General features: G+C 31.5%; 1 pseudogene; it reads right to left on the minus strand.

Annotated features, from left to right (window-relative positions):
• LOC111635659 overlaps nucleotides 1-8,813 on the minus strand; it is a 23,917-nt pseudogene extending 15,104 nt beyond the window's left edge.
• Nucleotides 8,814-17,116: the final 8,303 nt, after the last annotated feature.

The raw sequence follows: 17,116 nt of genomic DNA on the forward strand, positions 1-17,116 counted from the left end.
TTTAAAAAACGTGAACATCACACAGATTAATATGTACCCCTAAGTCTCTGGAACGGAATACATGCACCAGTGAACCTACAACTACACGATTTATATTTTTAAAATATAATTAAATTAACTTAGCATTCAAAACTTGCGAATATTGAAAAAAACAAATTTGCTGATTAAATGCGAACAACCGTTTAACTGAAGTAAAACGGGTTTTCCCCTTGCTATGAATGTCTGCTTAGTTCAGTTTGGCCACATTCCACTACAGTTCGCCTTTATTATCAGTTCGAAATGGGGTGGTTCCATAATACCCGCAGTGTTCCATAATACCACCTTCTCCTCTATTAATTAAATGGTAAAATTTTACATATGTGCACCGTAATGGCGGCGGTCGAAACTGTTTGTGATTCCAATGGATTCCTCTCGCAGGTAAGCCGCCGATTGTTTAACGTCACTAGATATCGATACATACTAGTTATTGATACATGTGTTCAAGAACTACCGTGAATCAATATCTAGTGACGTTAATAGAAAGATAAAAAATATAGGAACTCTCTTTACGTCTTCTTTTACTTAAACCTAATAAACTTCAATCTTACTACTTAGTCTTATGCAATACTACTGTTTAATTACGTCACTAGACACTACAAATTGCGACATATAACACTAAACATTAAACTTGAATCGTTTCGGAAACTGTTCGTCTTAAAAAAAAAAAGGAGAAAAAGACCCGTCTGGATTCGTCTTCTGTCGTTCCGCGCGTTTTTTCTTTTAATTGTCCACTCGCTTCTCGCTTCACGGCCCTGACCTGTTCAACACTTACCAAGGAGAATCGAAAATAATCAATCGTATAGAAGCGTATACGATGAATTTCTCCTTTATTATTTATAATATTTATTATATTTATCGTTGTGCCGGAAATTTCGTTCTTTGCGGAAATCAAGAGAGGAAATGGAACTGACACAGAAGCATTTCTTGTATCTTTCGTTTTTTTCTGCGTATTATGTTTATTTCACTGGTCAGATTGTTTCTCTTCTCTTACTGTGAGTGTGGCAGGTTACTTTGTTCTGGAGAAGAGATAGTCAAAATGTCAGAAGAGATAACTGATATTACTATTAGAAACCATTTCCTGCTAGACACATTAAAAGATATAATGCAAAAACACGTGGAACTTTGGGGACTTTTAACAATGAATAACGAACGATAGAACATTTTCTTACCTTTGGTATACACCAGTTTACTTTACTTCACGTGATTCATTTGGTATGCAACGATATTTGTAAATCCATTTTGTATTGTTTTTTGTTAAAAATTGTTTAGGTTTTAGAACTACTTTTATAAACAGAATTGTGTTTGAAAACCGAAGTTTGACTGTATATTAATTACCTATGAAATGATATTATAGTGTAAAATTAGGAATCATCGTTCAATGCTAATAGTGAGTTATTTTGTCATGTTATTGGTTTCAATTAATACGAAAACGCTACTCCTACAGCTACACAGCTTGTACTCGTATATGCGTATAACAGTAAAAATGTGAGATCCGGGACTTATCGAATTAATCATTACGAGAAAACGCATTTATTTTTTACACATTGTTTACGAAAGAGAATGTTACGTTCATTATTTCTGTAGTAATGGGAAATCAACTTGCTTTCGCACATAACCTTATCTGTAATTCGAATCTTTCCGCCCTGTGGGCACTAAGAAACCCACTATGGGTTCGTCCAGGCCCACAATGGGGCAGCGGGGTAGTGAGGGACGAGGCTTCACTTATCCGAACGGACCACCCCCCGAAAAATTCCTGGGGTTTATTTGACTCGTCCGGATTCGATTCTGGGTTTCCAGAGCGGCAGGCTGCAACCTTGACCGCTTGGCCATCCGGCCAGCCTCTATAATTAGGATCGACATATGTTTATCTACTTTCTCTGCACTCGTCGCACGTCCCTGTTGGCTGGAGAAGAAGTTAACACTTCCTTTGTTACTTAACATTTCTATTGTTAACACTTCCACTGTTGACACTTCCATTGTTACAGATTTTTGAAGTCAACCACTTTCAACCCCCATATCTCCCACACCCTTATAGCTATCGAGACACAACCACCATAGTGCACGATGGGAGACTTGGGGCTACTACCACACACAAACACCATTCATGTGCGATGTGTAGTTTTGGCTGTAGAATGAAATATAGGCACACACACGACCATTTATATATATGTTATGGACAAAGTGATTAATATGGGCATTATTGATAATGCCCGGTCTTTATGAATAATGACCAACAAAATCGGGCATTGTAATAAATTTCAATAATTTATCAAATTGACCGGTCATTATGAATACTGATATCATCTAGTTGAGCAAAGTGATAATAAAGCGTCGAAGAGTGATCATCCAAAATATGCTTGCCAATCAACACTCGCATCTGAGTTGCGCGTGCATGTTGCGTTTTGGTGTAGTACCGAATTTGGGGCGGTCGCATCTGTTTGTGCTTTTGACGGATTCCTCACGGAGGGCTGCTGCCGGCAGGCCGCGTATTGTTTAAAGTAAATGATCCGTGATGCTGAATTAATTAAGCTGAATCGATCTTTTATCTAATTTCAATTAAATATTTTAATTTCTATCTTCTTATTATACTCTATGTGTTTTCATATCCTTTATAGAAATTCTTTTTACCACTTTTAATCGACAGTTGTAATGCGCAGATTAATTTTTTAATAATCATTTATTTAATCTTCAGCATATATATATTTTATGAATTGTTTAATAATAAAAACTTTTAAAATTCCTCAAATATTTTGCAATATTTATAGGCGCAATGATTAATTAATTAATCTTCTTTGTAAGTTCTGTTTACAATTTCATACCAATAAGAATTCTGTAATAATAATGACATTGAATAAGAAAACTGATTTATATTTTAATATTAAATTTGGTGCTTAATTCTGTGAACTAAGAAATTTCAATGGCACCAGTTTGAAAATTAATAGCCTATACAGGGTTGTTGGAATTAACCTCTCTCTCTTGAATCGCGAGATTGTCTGTTGCTTAAAGTCTTCATAGGTGTCGAGTTCTCGCATGCGCGCGTCCTTCCATGCATAATCCCATGCTATTCCTGACAGCTTCAGCTTCGCGACTCCCAACCTGTCAGTTTTGTTATTTCTTCTAGGGAATCGAAAATGTCTCTAATTCGGAGTCCCAACGCATTTCCCGAAAATGTAGGAGTTAGGGAAATCATTCCGGATATCCTTTGGAGTGCACCTCCTCCCCGATTCTCTCCTCCTTGAGTCTTTATTCTTTACTACTGTGTTTTTCTTTTTCTTTGTTTTTCTCTTAACAACAAAATCTAACTTTCGGCACATCACTGTGACCGAAGGGCCGGTATTTCTTCGATACCACGCCAGGATGACACCACTGTGTCCTTAGGTCGATACAGAGACCAGAAGTTCGCGCGAGCGGTTACGTATCAGTTTTGGACCCGGAATGGAGTGAACGGAGAAAGGCACGGAAGAAGAGCACTCAGAGATGTTTATAACATAAATAACGGTTTATTTAAAATATATGTACGTTAGTTTATACAACAAAATTCATTTAAGTTTACAAAAGTTAGTATTGTGCTAAATGTAAGCTAAGTGAATCGCGTTAGGCATTGAGTTACACTCGCTTTCGTTATTGAGTTTCAATCGCGTTCGCTATCAGTTTACAAGGAGTAGAGATAGAGCGTACAATAATGCGCTGGCAGGATAAATACCTTATATTATACTGTGGATCGAGTAACAGTAATAAAGTCCCAAATCCTTTTACTTTCCGGAAAAGTTCTCTTCGAAGTTAAGTAGGTGAATTGTTGATATCTTAGAGATCAGTAGGCGAAGAGGAGGTCTTGATTGACGAACAAGAATTATCTCTCGAAGACAATCTCGGCGGGAGGTAGACGTGCGGCACACACACAATCAAATCGTAACTTCCTCGATCTTACTCATCGTGACTGCCTTTTTATATGAAGTGCTCCTTCGGGCCTTTCCCCGCTTTCGTCAGAGATGACGATTTCCATGGACCAATGAAGTGACGGATAACACAATCATGACACAGAGATTTACTCATCTCGACAAGGAACCCAACTCCTCGTGAGAATCGAATTTTTAACTGATTTTGTCGGTTAACTTTACGTTAAAACGAGCTTTTTTCTTTTTTTTTTTATAAACTTGTTCCGTCTTTATAGAATTGTATTTAAAGATTAAAGTTTATAACACCAAATTTATGATCCTCACATCAGTATTATTTCAATTAAGTATAAAAAGCTATTATTAAATGTTAAAATTGCACGAGGTAAAAATTTATAAATAAATCTTTTGAAAAATAACATACAAAACGAATTAAAATTATTAAATAAAAATTATTTCTAATCATTTCAATTCGCTCCTAAATTGTGATTGATGAGAGTTTAATATTAAAAAATTGATATTTTAAATTATAATTTATTTATCTGTAAACAAACGAACTTTTAATAAAACACACAAACAATTTTATTTATTCATTTATTTAACTTTTACAATTCTAAATGTATTTATAAGACGTAATATTTTCACTCCCATTAAACAAAGTACTCAGATATTACAACTTATGCGTTAAATTATAATTGTTATTAATAACTTTTTGAATAATTGCAGTTTGTAGCATAAATCAACAAACTATTCTGTATAATCTCTTTTTTCATATATCTTTGATCTGCAAATATAAGATTTATAAAAGAATTCGATGAACAGATAAACGTATGACACAGCTACAACAAAGCAGTATTTTAAAATTTCGAAAGGAGTGTCGCATGGAAGATTATTTAGGTGCAACCAATACACCCAACACGAAAGCAAAAACATAAACAACATTTGTGCAACTTGAATGCCCGTAATACACATGGCTATTGTTGAAGAAATCTTAATCCCCATGCATTTTGCAGTAAAATAGGTATACGTCAATGAATGTACGAAAATACTGGTGTAGAAAGGTATCAATATATAGCTCGATTCTTTGTAAGAAGCATACCACGACAAAATGAGTATGGTAAGATGATGATAGCAGTGAAGAAATATCAATTTTCTTTTATGAAGTATTAACAAAATTGTATCTCCCAATCCCCAAAACTTCGAAAACAGAAACAGTGTTCCCCAAAATAGAATCGGCGGTGTATTTTCAACAATACTCTTGTTACAAACTGTTTCGTAAAATGTAAAGTGTTTATATTGTTCGAACACAATTGGAATTAATCTTATAGAGCTGCAAATATTGTAAAGAGCCAAAACTCCATTCCATATGGTGAATGCACGGTTGAAATTATAAGGAGGTCGATCTTTCATGTGATACCGAAGGATCACGATGGCCAATACATAAAACATGGATATGTAAATGGAATAATGCCAGTAAGTGCGGTAAAAATTTTTTAGGACCTCAGCAGTGAAAATTGTTTCGAAAAAAAGAGGTTCGACTGGAATCGTTGTGTTGTAATTTTTCATTGTTAAATAACGTCGAAAGGCTAAAAATAAGTCAAACAATTTAATATTAATTATTGTGCATGAAATTATATTAATAAATCAATAAGTGAATTATAAAAATTACATAGGATTTATTTTAAAATGTTAAGTAATGCAATGTTTAGATGATGTATATTTGTAGGTAACCAAAAATATATTTTAAAGTGTTAGAATGTGAACGAGGTGACATACAAAAAAGAAAGATGTCCCAATGAGAATTCCTATATCAAGATTACTGCGTGAACTTGTGCTACGTGAGCTGGAAAAAGATATCCTCAAAGATTTTTTCGATGACATTATAATCTACAAACGATATGTCGATGATGTATTTATAGTTAGTAAAATAACTAACGAATTGAAGTATATTAACATGAAACCAATAATAATAGTCATGGTTTAAAACTAAAACTACAACAAATAAGCTATACTTATCTCTATTTTCTTGGACATTAATATAAGATTTGAACAAAAAAATACACACATTATGAGTGATTAAAACCCACGCTTGTGCCTCTGTACATACCATCTTGGTCCAGCGACCCATATAAATATAAATTATCAGCATTTAAAGCACTTAGCAAAAGAGCATTTTTAGAATGTACCAACGACCAAGACCGTCTAAAAAAGATTAATCGAATTAAAAAGGTTGCAACAACATTGAGTTACAAAACCGCCACAATTGAAGTGCTGATCAAAGGTTACAGATAAAATAAAAGCAAAAAAGTACTAACTTAGAAGGAATGAACAAATTTACATACAATAGGCATTTAAGAGGGGTGGTGAATGAGATGTGTCGAAAATGGTATATAAAAGAACACCCAATATCTATACCTTAATACGAAACGATAAAAACAGCGTAATAATAAAGAAAGCTTGAATATATAAAATACAATTTGATAATAAACAGTTAGTAATCGAAAAAGAATATGTGAGTGTGACTAAAAGAAACCTGGCCGTATGTCTGCGAGAACATTGACAAAAGACACAATATTAGAGATCATGACGCAAACCGATGAAGCGGTTGTAAAATGGGAAGCGTCTAAAGTTATTTAAACGATGCACTCTCCATTCGTTGCGTTGATGGAAAAAGTGGAAATTTACAACAGTAAATCAAAATCTGTTGCCTAAATCCCAGGAATGCTAATACGCTTCCAACAGCATAAAAATAAAAAATAGAAAAAAGAACGGGACTTAAAAATTCTTACATCATGTCTCATTCTAGTTAAATTTGTTTACTATGTTTCATTTGTTTATATATTTTACTTATTTATTATATTTACTAGCTGCAAGGACCCGCATCGCTGGGCAAAAGTAACGATAGTTAAGTTTAAAATAATTACATTAAAGCCATCTTACTCGTTTTCACAGAATGCAAAAGTTAGGTCCCCCGTTTCTATATTTTCAATTTGATCAATTTTCTGGAACGTTTACAATCGTTCTATAATCGAACCAATTCGAATTTAAAACGGTTGGAACATTTTTAAAATCGAAATAGAAAATTTTCCAATTTCAACCAAATTCAATTTCATATTTCCCGCACCCTTATAGCTATCGAGACGCAACCAGCATAGTGCACGAATGGAGACTTGGGGCTACTACCACATACAAACACCATTCACGTGCAATGTATAGTTTTGGCGAAAAAGTGAAATATAGGGACACACACGTCGATTTATATCTATATCTCTACATACGAGATAGATTTATTTTAATATACACAATTTTCTCAATTTATTTTAAAACTAAATAATTTATTAATTTAAAAATGTAAAATATTCGAAAAAAGGTATGTTCCATTTCGGAACATNATAAAAATGCAGTTTCAATTGCTTTTTATTTTATAAAATACATCTTCTTGCGTTAACAGAGGGCCTTTTAAACAATAGGTAGTCTGTTAGCGTTGGTCAGTAGTAATCCAAATTCAATACGAACGTTTGTTTTTTGAAAATTTGATCACGATTTAAATACAGTATATACTTTTAATATTAACGATATGTCATCGAAAAGAAAACGTGTTGTATTATCATTAAAAGACAAATTAAAGTATTTGTTTCGATTATTCCTTATCCGGAGTACTTTCATCCCCAATTAGTCCGAATAATCGAGGTTCTACTGTATTTCTAAATCCTTTATAATTTTAATTATTTTATTGCTCCTTCCTCTTCCTTGGCATGTTGTGAAATTTCTGATAGTTAAATAATAAACCGTTTTATTTTAATTTGTCTTTTTAAATTATTAGATGATATTAAAATTTGGAAAAGGGGATCCCTAGATCAATAAAATAGGCGAATTTCCTTCCATAACTTCGGTTGTTGTTCGGTATACAGTTAAAGTTTTAACAAAGTTCGAGCGAATACGTAATTNCACAATTTTTTTTTCTACTAAATTACTGCCAGGTTATAAAAAGTATTAAAGAAACATTAATGTTTCTGACAACAATCTGAAGCCAATGATTCTCTTCTACGATTTACATTATTTATTTGAACTTCTTCGATTGTAGAGGAGTGGTTGTTGAACGGAAATTCATAGATGGCTATGTTATACTTTATTTATTTTTCAACGTTATAGAAGTATCAACATTTGCCTACGACTACTCTTATGTCGATAGGCTTTCCATGAAAACGAAAAACATAAAGTGATTCTAACAGAGTACGTCCCGTAAAACCTGTACAGAAGTAATTCTATTACGTGATAAAAGAGAACGTAAGGAGTAAAAGTTGACAATCATTTTTTTGAATATAAATTTAACGAGATAAAAACGATAGTATCGAAAAAGATTTAAAGTATTTACACTATATCGTCGTAATTATTTTGAAGTAACAATCTTATAACAGAACTTAACAAAATTTATTGCCGTACAACTTGAAACAGAGATAAACGTAGAAAAATATAATAAAAATACTCGCTTAATGATTATCCTAGAATGACCCTTAAAATGAATATGAAATAATAGTTATTATGTAATAAAAATGGTCTGCAAAGGGTAGCTAGCACTAACTGGAAAGAGACCCACAGGTTTAACATTTTTGTGGCGATGCGTGAAACCGGCCGGGTTTTCCGACAGCTAGCTATCCAATGTCCTACCTCATTTCCACGTGGTGCGGACTGGCAGCTTTCATCTATGGTACCAAATGTTGAAATTGATGCCACAGATGGAAAGACTAACAGGGAAGACTACCTACACTCACTCACCTGGAAAAACTGGAAGAAGAACTTTTCAAAGTCAAGTGGGATGTGATAGGACTGATTGAAGTAAGAAGAAACGGTTAAGGTGAAATTCAACTGCAAAGTGGACATATCTTCTACTACAGAGGCACATAAAATGAAAAGAATAGTGGAGTTGGCTTTATAATAAACAAAATGTTGAAAGATAACAACTTAAAAGTAGATAGTTCTTCGGATAGAGTAACAAGATTAGTTTTTCGACTTTTAAAAAGATATAAACTACAGATCATCCAAGTCTATGCTCCCACAATAAGTCACCCTGATAAAGAAATACAGGATTTTTATGATTAAACTAGCCTATCTGTCGCGCATTGCTGCGATCTCAGAAGAAAGGAAATCCAAGCAAACTTGTTATGATAAAATTCAATTTACATTTTATTATTTTTATTGAAACTTATTATTATTATTCATGTCTATCGGGAAAACATTTCAAAGTGTCGTTTCAATTCTATTTATTTATTGGAGTGTTTGTGGATACACGATATTTTTTGTTTTTCCGTCTGGTGCGTACACGAATAAATTGGAAGGTTTTTCGACGCGTGAGCCGGCCACATACAGTTGTCCATGCGAGAAGCACGGATTCTCCAAATTTAGCCCACACACTCGCTGCGATTGTCAGAAGTGCGATATTCCCCATTTTTATATATATTTTTAAATCCTTTATAATTTTAATTATTTAATTGCTCCTTCCTCTCTTCCTTGGCATGTTGTGAAATTTCTGATAGTTGGATAATAAACCGTTTTATTGTAATTTGTCTTTTTAAATTATTAGATGATATTAAAATTTGGAAAAGGGGATCCCTAGATCGGTAAAATAGGCGAATTTCCTTCTACAACTTCGGTTGTTGTTCGGTATACAGTTAAAGTTTTAACAAAGTTCGAGCGAATACGTAATTAGCAAAAAAAAGTTAAATATAAAGTGATTAAACAAACATTATTACGAATATCGTAAATAACAGTACACAAATGCATATATAGAAATATTTTTTGAAGGGGGAAATGGTCTTCACAATTTCAAATCGATCGAACACACTGTGCTCGAATGCTCGTGTAAACGCTCGCCATCTATCGTAGGATAAATGTACTATGCCACAAACCTTCGCCGGAGTATATTAAACAACTTCCCAAAGTTTCACGGCAATCAGATAAACGGTGTTGTAATGCATGAAGGACATAAGACAGACACACAGACAGTCATACATTCATTTTTATATATATAGATAAAACAGATGAATGGAAAAGGGAAACATTATGTAAAGGTCGTCATGGATGACTTCAATCCAAGAAGTGAAAAAAAGGAAAAGAATGAAACCTCTGTTGGTAAATTTGGAAAAGAAATGAACGTGGAGATATGCTTGTGGATTTTGCTGAGGTGAAAAAGTTTTACTTAATGAATTCATTTTTTTAAAAAAAGATTAAGCAGAAAATGGACCTGGCGCCACCCCAACCCAGGAAAATATGAGAGTGACTATATCCTATCGAAAAAACGACACAACGTTGAAGACTGCAATGTTTTAAATATACAGTATTTATTTCAGGCAGTGACCACCGGCTGGTAAAATGTAGGCTTCATCTTAACACTAGATTGGAAGGAAGAAAGCTTGAACAACCAAGTCTGTTGACTTGAGAAATCTTAAAGAGCAACATGAAACATTGAAGATGGAACTGAAAAACCGATTCTCGGTCCTAAAAATTTAACTGAAGAGGAAACTGACATCAGAAACCAACAGACAGATTACCAAGATTATTATAGAAAAGGCTGCTAAAATTTGAGGATATGTAATTAAAAACACCGACAAGAAAATAACAGAAAAAACAAGACAATTGATGGAAAAAGACGGATGATGAAAAGAAGTAAAGAAGATATAACATCAAACATCGAATACTCGGAAATTTGCAAAACAATCCGAAAATGTTTTACTGAAGACATCAGAAAGTATTAATACAATTGTAACCTTGTGAAAACAGTCCTTGAAAACAACAGAAGTCTGAAAAATGCAAAACAGCAATTAAGAAATAAAAGGAAACACATCCTTGCACTGAAGGAAGAAGATAACACCGTCACCAGGGATCGAGAAGAAATATTAGCAAGAGTTGAAGAATTCTACAAAAAATTGTATGCCAGAGATATTGCACAAACAGTAAGAACAATATATGAGACAACAAATGAGGAACCTGAAATTCTTAACGAAGAAGTTGCTTACGCAATTAGAAATATGAAGAAAGGAAAGGCACCAGGATAGGATGGTATTACTATAGACATCCTGAGGGAAGCAGGTGAAGCTACTGAAACTATACTTGCGAAACTCTTTACAGATTGTCTTAATTGTTGCAGAATCCCCGAAGACTGGAAAAGATTAATAATAATCTTACTTCATAAAATGAATGACATAGAAGACCTTAGGAACTATAGGCCTATCAGTCTTCTCCCGGTGACTTATAAAATTTTTGCTAAGGTAAAATCGCCTACAAAAACAACTGGACTTTGCCCAACCAAGAGAACAAGCTGGATTTAGGAGTGGATACAGCACATTTGAACACATTCAGGTTGTGAGAGAGCTTATTGAAAGGTCGAACGAATACGAAATCCCGCTATGGATTGCATTTGTTGACTATGAAAAGGCTTTTAATTCTATATCTACATCAGCAATCACCAACTCTCTAAAGGCATGTAGTTTGAAGATAAGAGGTCATAATGAACAATATCTTGTGGCTATAAGCCATAATATATTTCAAGTTTAGTTTGTAGTCTTTGTTATTTCTTCCTTCTAGAACTTTCTAAAGAAAAGTTCCTCTTGGAGGTGAGGGCCACTTTCTGAAATTAAAACAATGTTTCCAGAAGGCACATGTGGGAAGAAAGGCACTTTTTGGCTAATTCTTGTACAGAGGATGAACAGGAGAATTGGGAAAGTTGTTGAGTACTTGAGAGATGAATAAAGCCAAATTGGAGGAAGAGAGATGCCTGAACTTCTTGGACCAACATTAAAGTTGGTTTCTGAACTTGATGAATTTCAAGCTCGTACAAACGACCGATGACTTGGACTAAAAATTTATAGAAATTCTTTTGGACTGAAGAAAGAGAACAGAAGTAAGAATCGTGCCCAGGGAAGTTCTCACATGGTCCCTCACAGCAACAGAAAAATTTTTGTACAATCTGGGTTTTTCATTCTATTTCGTCCTCCGCTTTCCTGTAGAATAAATTAGTTTTAAGGATTAGTTATGAGAATATTTTTGTAATTATCCAGTTGACGTTTGGGTTAGGGTGGCTACTGGTTACATCTCCCTAGAGTTGGAAACCATTTGAAACTATATATTATACAAAAATAAATTCAATTCTTTTATATATAGTATCGAAGCTACGTACATCAAAATTCTTCAAAACATTTATAAAGGGGCAACCGCATAATTTCGATTGCTTCAAGATACCCACGATATTAAAATTGAAAAGGAAGTGAGACAAGGTGACACTATCTCCTCAAAACTTTTTACAAATGTATTAGAAAGTGTTTTTCAATCAATGAACTGGGAGAATAAAGGTGTACTGATAAATGGAGATCATCTGACCCATCTTCGATTTGCTGACGACGTAGTCATCATTACAGATAGCCCTTCAGACTTCCAGGACATGATTCAAGAACTTGCAAACAAAAGTAAAGAAGTTGGTTTAAAGATGAACTTGAACAAGACAAAGATTATGTACAACACTTTTGTATGTGAAGAAACACTACTAGAAGATAACATGGAATTGGAAAAGGTAGATGTTTACATTTACCTGGGACAAAGAATATCAATGGATGGCAACATCAAAAAGGAAATAAACAGACGTGTAAAACTTGGCTGGAGTGCTTTTGGTAGGAACAGTATAGTCTTGAAAAATTAACAGATGCCCCTGTGCCTGTAACGCAAGGTTTTTGATTAGTGTGTCTTGCCAGTTTTCACTTATAAATCAGAAACTTGGACTCTCAGAAAACCAGAGATCCAAAGACTACAGCCTACCCAAAGGAACATGGAAATGTGTATACTTGGCATAACAAGGAGAGATCAGAAACATAATATGGATCAGGAAAGTGATAGGAGTTACCGATATCATCGCTACAGTAAAATCCCTCAATTGGCAGTGGGCTGGACATATTGCAAGAAAAACTGACCATCGCTGAACATCTGAAGTTTTCAATTAGATAACAAGAGATCGAAAACGACCAAGAACACGTCCTCACACACGATGGGTTAATGAAATCAAAAGGCATCTTGGCAAAACATGGAAGCGAAGTGCTCAAAACAAAAGATAGTGGAAAAGGCATGAGGAGACCTTCATCCTGCAGTGGATTGATAACGGTTGATGATGATAATGTAAAAAATGAAAAAATACATAAAGATAACTTCATGATGCATGAAAAAAGTCTTACAAATACAACAGTTGTGGTATTATATACTATTAACATAAACATTATTAACTTAAAATAAAACAGCATTAAGTAAATTAAATTTAGATAAGATTTAAATTAACTATAAAATAAATTTGGGAGCATCTGTTAGTGTAATTAAAAACAACATAAATAATAATAATATCTCTTACCTATGAGAGACAAAATATTAGTAACGAAGCAACTAATANGAAAAAATACATAAAGATAACTTCATGATGCATGAAAAAAGTCTTACAAATACAACAGTTGTGGTATTATATACTATTAACATAAACATTATTAAATTAAAATAAAACAGCATTAAGTAAATTAAATTTAGATAAGATTTAAATTAACTATAAAATAAATTTGGGAGCATCTGTTAGTGTAATTAAAAACAACATAAATAATAATAATATCTCTTACCTATGAGAGACAAAATATTAGTAACGAAGCAACTAATAGAAAGATTTCCGCTAGTACCGAGATTAACCAACGACTAAAATTTACAGTAGGAAAAAGAATTAACAAAATAAAGAAGAAAAAAGAATTAAGCTGGCATACTGTATAAATTAAAGTGTAGCTGTAATAACAATAAAGGAATTCATATATTCAAGTCTTTCGGTACAACCTATACCCATTTTCGTCCTTGCCTCGTGTCATCTCGCGCAAATATTCCAACCATTTCTTGTCCCTGGTAATTTATCGTTAAGCATTGTATGTATTTCAAACGAAATAAAATAACTGCGGTTCAACAATAAGTACATATACGACTTCTTAACAAATGCGGAGTTCTGTAATAATGATATTTTTCTAAAAAAATGTTAGATTTCATACCCTGCGTTTTGTACGGGTATATTAGTAAAACGAACATAATAAAGTAGTCGTAATTTAAATAAAAATTAATATAAATAAATCTTAAAATATGTAAAAAATGTATAAATTATATTTCGAACTAAAAATAATTCGATTTCAGTATCACAATATAATGCACAGAAGGTTTACTATATTTACTAACTTAGTATAATTAAAGGCAAAATTGTCTGATACTCACCAAACCAAGTTAAAAAGCGAAGTGCGCGGAATTGTCATTGGTATTCGGTAGTTATTACTTTGTTGTGTGTCCAGATTCACAATTAGTAAACACGATATTGGATAAGTTCCAATAGTATTTTTTTTTACATAAAGATTTTTTTGAAATTTTTAAATCTCCAATTAAAATAGTACCTTTTTGTAAAACACAAGGAATAAAGTAAATTTATTCAACTTATTATCAAATACGCCATGTAAATGTTTTAAAACTGTTATTTAAACGATTTTATAAACATAAATTTTCTCTTTAGTTACTCACAAAAGATATTTTTTAATAGAATCCAACTCCATCGTCGTTCCATTTGTCAGCGAATTTTTATTGCCATTTTTTATGTATTTTCAAGTTTGCTTTTAATGAATATTAAGATTGAATGATTATTCCAGTTATTGGAAATAAATTAATATCAAAAGTAGCTGATAATTTCGAAAATACATTTATACCGTAAACCTTCCGATTAATCTATAAATGTAAAAATAAATGATTATATCGAATAGAGAATTTGGGAATTATATTACTAATTATATTATTAATACCTAAAAGTACTTAAAACATCAATATACTTTATTATTATATTATTATGAATTTATCAGGTGATTTCTTTTTATTAATATTTTAAAATATTTCATATTTATCGAATTATATAAATTTTATCAAATAAAATTTTACGTTAAATGTACACAAACACAGAGAACACGTGATTATTTTTTACATGAATATAAAACATTTCTACTAATTTGAAATTTTCGTAAAATAACGAAATTAAAAATATATATATATTGTTTGTACTATTAATATAATACATATATGTAATTATTTCTTGTAGAAAATTTGTTTGCAATTTTTCATATATATTTAATAGGAAACGTTTAGGTGTAATTTATGCAGTAATATTCGACTATTTTAATTAGTGACGTTTAACTTGTCTAGTATTCTTTTTAAGAATTAGAAAACCAGTTTCTGTTTACTTTTTATGTAGTATTTTTTTACCTTTGTATATTTTATATTGTCTGATTTTTAAATCATTAATGATAATGCTTAATTTTAATTTAATAGAAATGATACACTATTAATTAACAACAGTGACAAGGACACGTTATAATAACCGTTCTTGGGATATTGTGGCTTCAAACATTTCGACATCTTTAGTTAAATTCGTTTAACTCGTATGAATATTTCTGTGAAGTTTTGAAAAATGTTTAATTTAAAATTTTAAACGTATCTACTTATAATGCAACAAACGAGTTTTTCGCATAAATATAAACTGGTCCCTGAAGGATTGCAATGGAATTTTTAATTTTTTCCTGAATGTAAGAAAAAATATAATTTCTCTTGACGCAATGAAAAAATATTACTTAACTTGATAATTTTTTACAGATATTAGAAACAAAAATATCACCAATTTTACTTAATTTTCACGTAACTTCTGAAAAGAAAAAATCTACAATATTCCAAGAGTATCTCCTTCTTTACTCATCGATAACTTTTTTAAGGTCAAAAGTGTTCTACATTAGCATTTGTTTTTTTTAAAGACAGGTTAAAAAAACTAAATTCGTGAATTATTATACTTTCTTGTCAGGTTTTACTAGATTTACACGCTTGTTCGTTTCGATTGTTTTCTTTTCTACAAATCTAATAAAATGAGAAGTTTAAATAAACATTGCCTCTTGATTGTTATAAGTTAACGTTATTTATATATTCTTTTTACAATGTCGTAAATGAGTAGACAGTACTTTTTATATTAATATTAAAATGAAATTTTCGGTGAATCTCAAATATTTTCTACTTTTTAAATTTAGATAATAAATTTAATCGATAAATAAAATTTAAAATTAGTTAGAAGAGTTGAAGTAGGTTTTAATTTAATTGAGTAATATAATTGTATGATCTGTACTGTTTTAAGAGTAACGTTTAATATGAGTTTTATACGTGCGATACGTTTTGTTACTTGGAAATATTTTAAGTCAAACAAAATATAGTTTTATACGTAATAAATAATTTCTTGTTAATTAATTAATTTTCAGTTGTTTGGAGCAGCGCGTATTTTGACTGGCATGTGGACAAAATCTATAATGGGAATTTTTTAATTGTGCAATGGAAATTTTATCNTGTACTATTAATATAATACATATACGTAATTATTTCTTGTAGAAATCTTGTCTGCAATTTTTCATATAAATTTAATAGAAAATGTTCAGCTGTAATTGTAATGTTTGACCTTTATAATTAATGATTTTTACTTGTTTGGCATTTTCCTTGAGAATTAGAAAACCAGTTTCTGTTTATAAATACTTTTTATGTAGTATTTTCTTACCTTTGTATATTTTATATTGTTTGATTTTTAAATCATTAATGATAATGCTTAATTTTAATTTAATAGAAATGATAATTTTAATTTTAAACAACGTTCTATACTATCGAATTAGTAAGACATAGAGTTTAAATAAACATATTTAAATAAATACTTCACTAATTTACCGGATTTCCATTGCACATTATTACACTACACCTACTTTTAGTAATTATACAATCACCAATGATGTCATAAATGATAATATTACTTACCGTTGCGAATTATTTTTTAAATATATCGATTTAAAACAGAAAATCTTTTTCGTATATTTAGAATTAAATGAAATTAACTGAAATAAACAAAAATTCACGTTAAATTAAGTTAATAAAATATTTTAGTTTATTAATTTAAATTTATATGTAATGAGAAACTATTAATTTACAATAGTGACAAGGACACGTCATAATAACCGTTTTGCGGATATTATGGCTTCAAACATTTCGACGTCATTAGATGAATTCGTTTAACTCGTATGAATATTTTTGTGAAGTTTTGAAAAATGATTAATTTAAAATTTTTATCGTAT

Source organism: Centruroides sculpturatus, unplaced genomic scaffold, assembly GCF_000671375.1.
Source record: "Centruroides sculpturatus isolate CEXI.00-Female unplaced genomic scaffold, Cexi_2.0 scaffold896, whole genome shotgun sequence".
Taxonomy (NCBI): Eukaryota; Metazoa; Arthropoda; class Arachnida; order Scorpiones; family Buthidae; genus Centruroides; species Centruroides sculpturatus.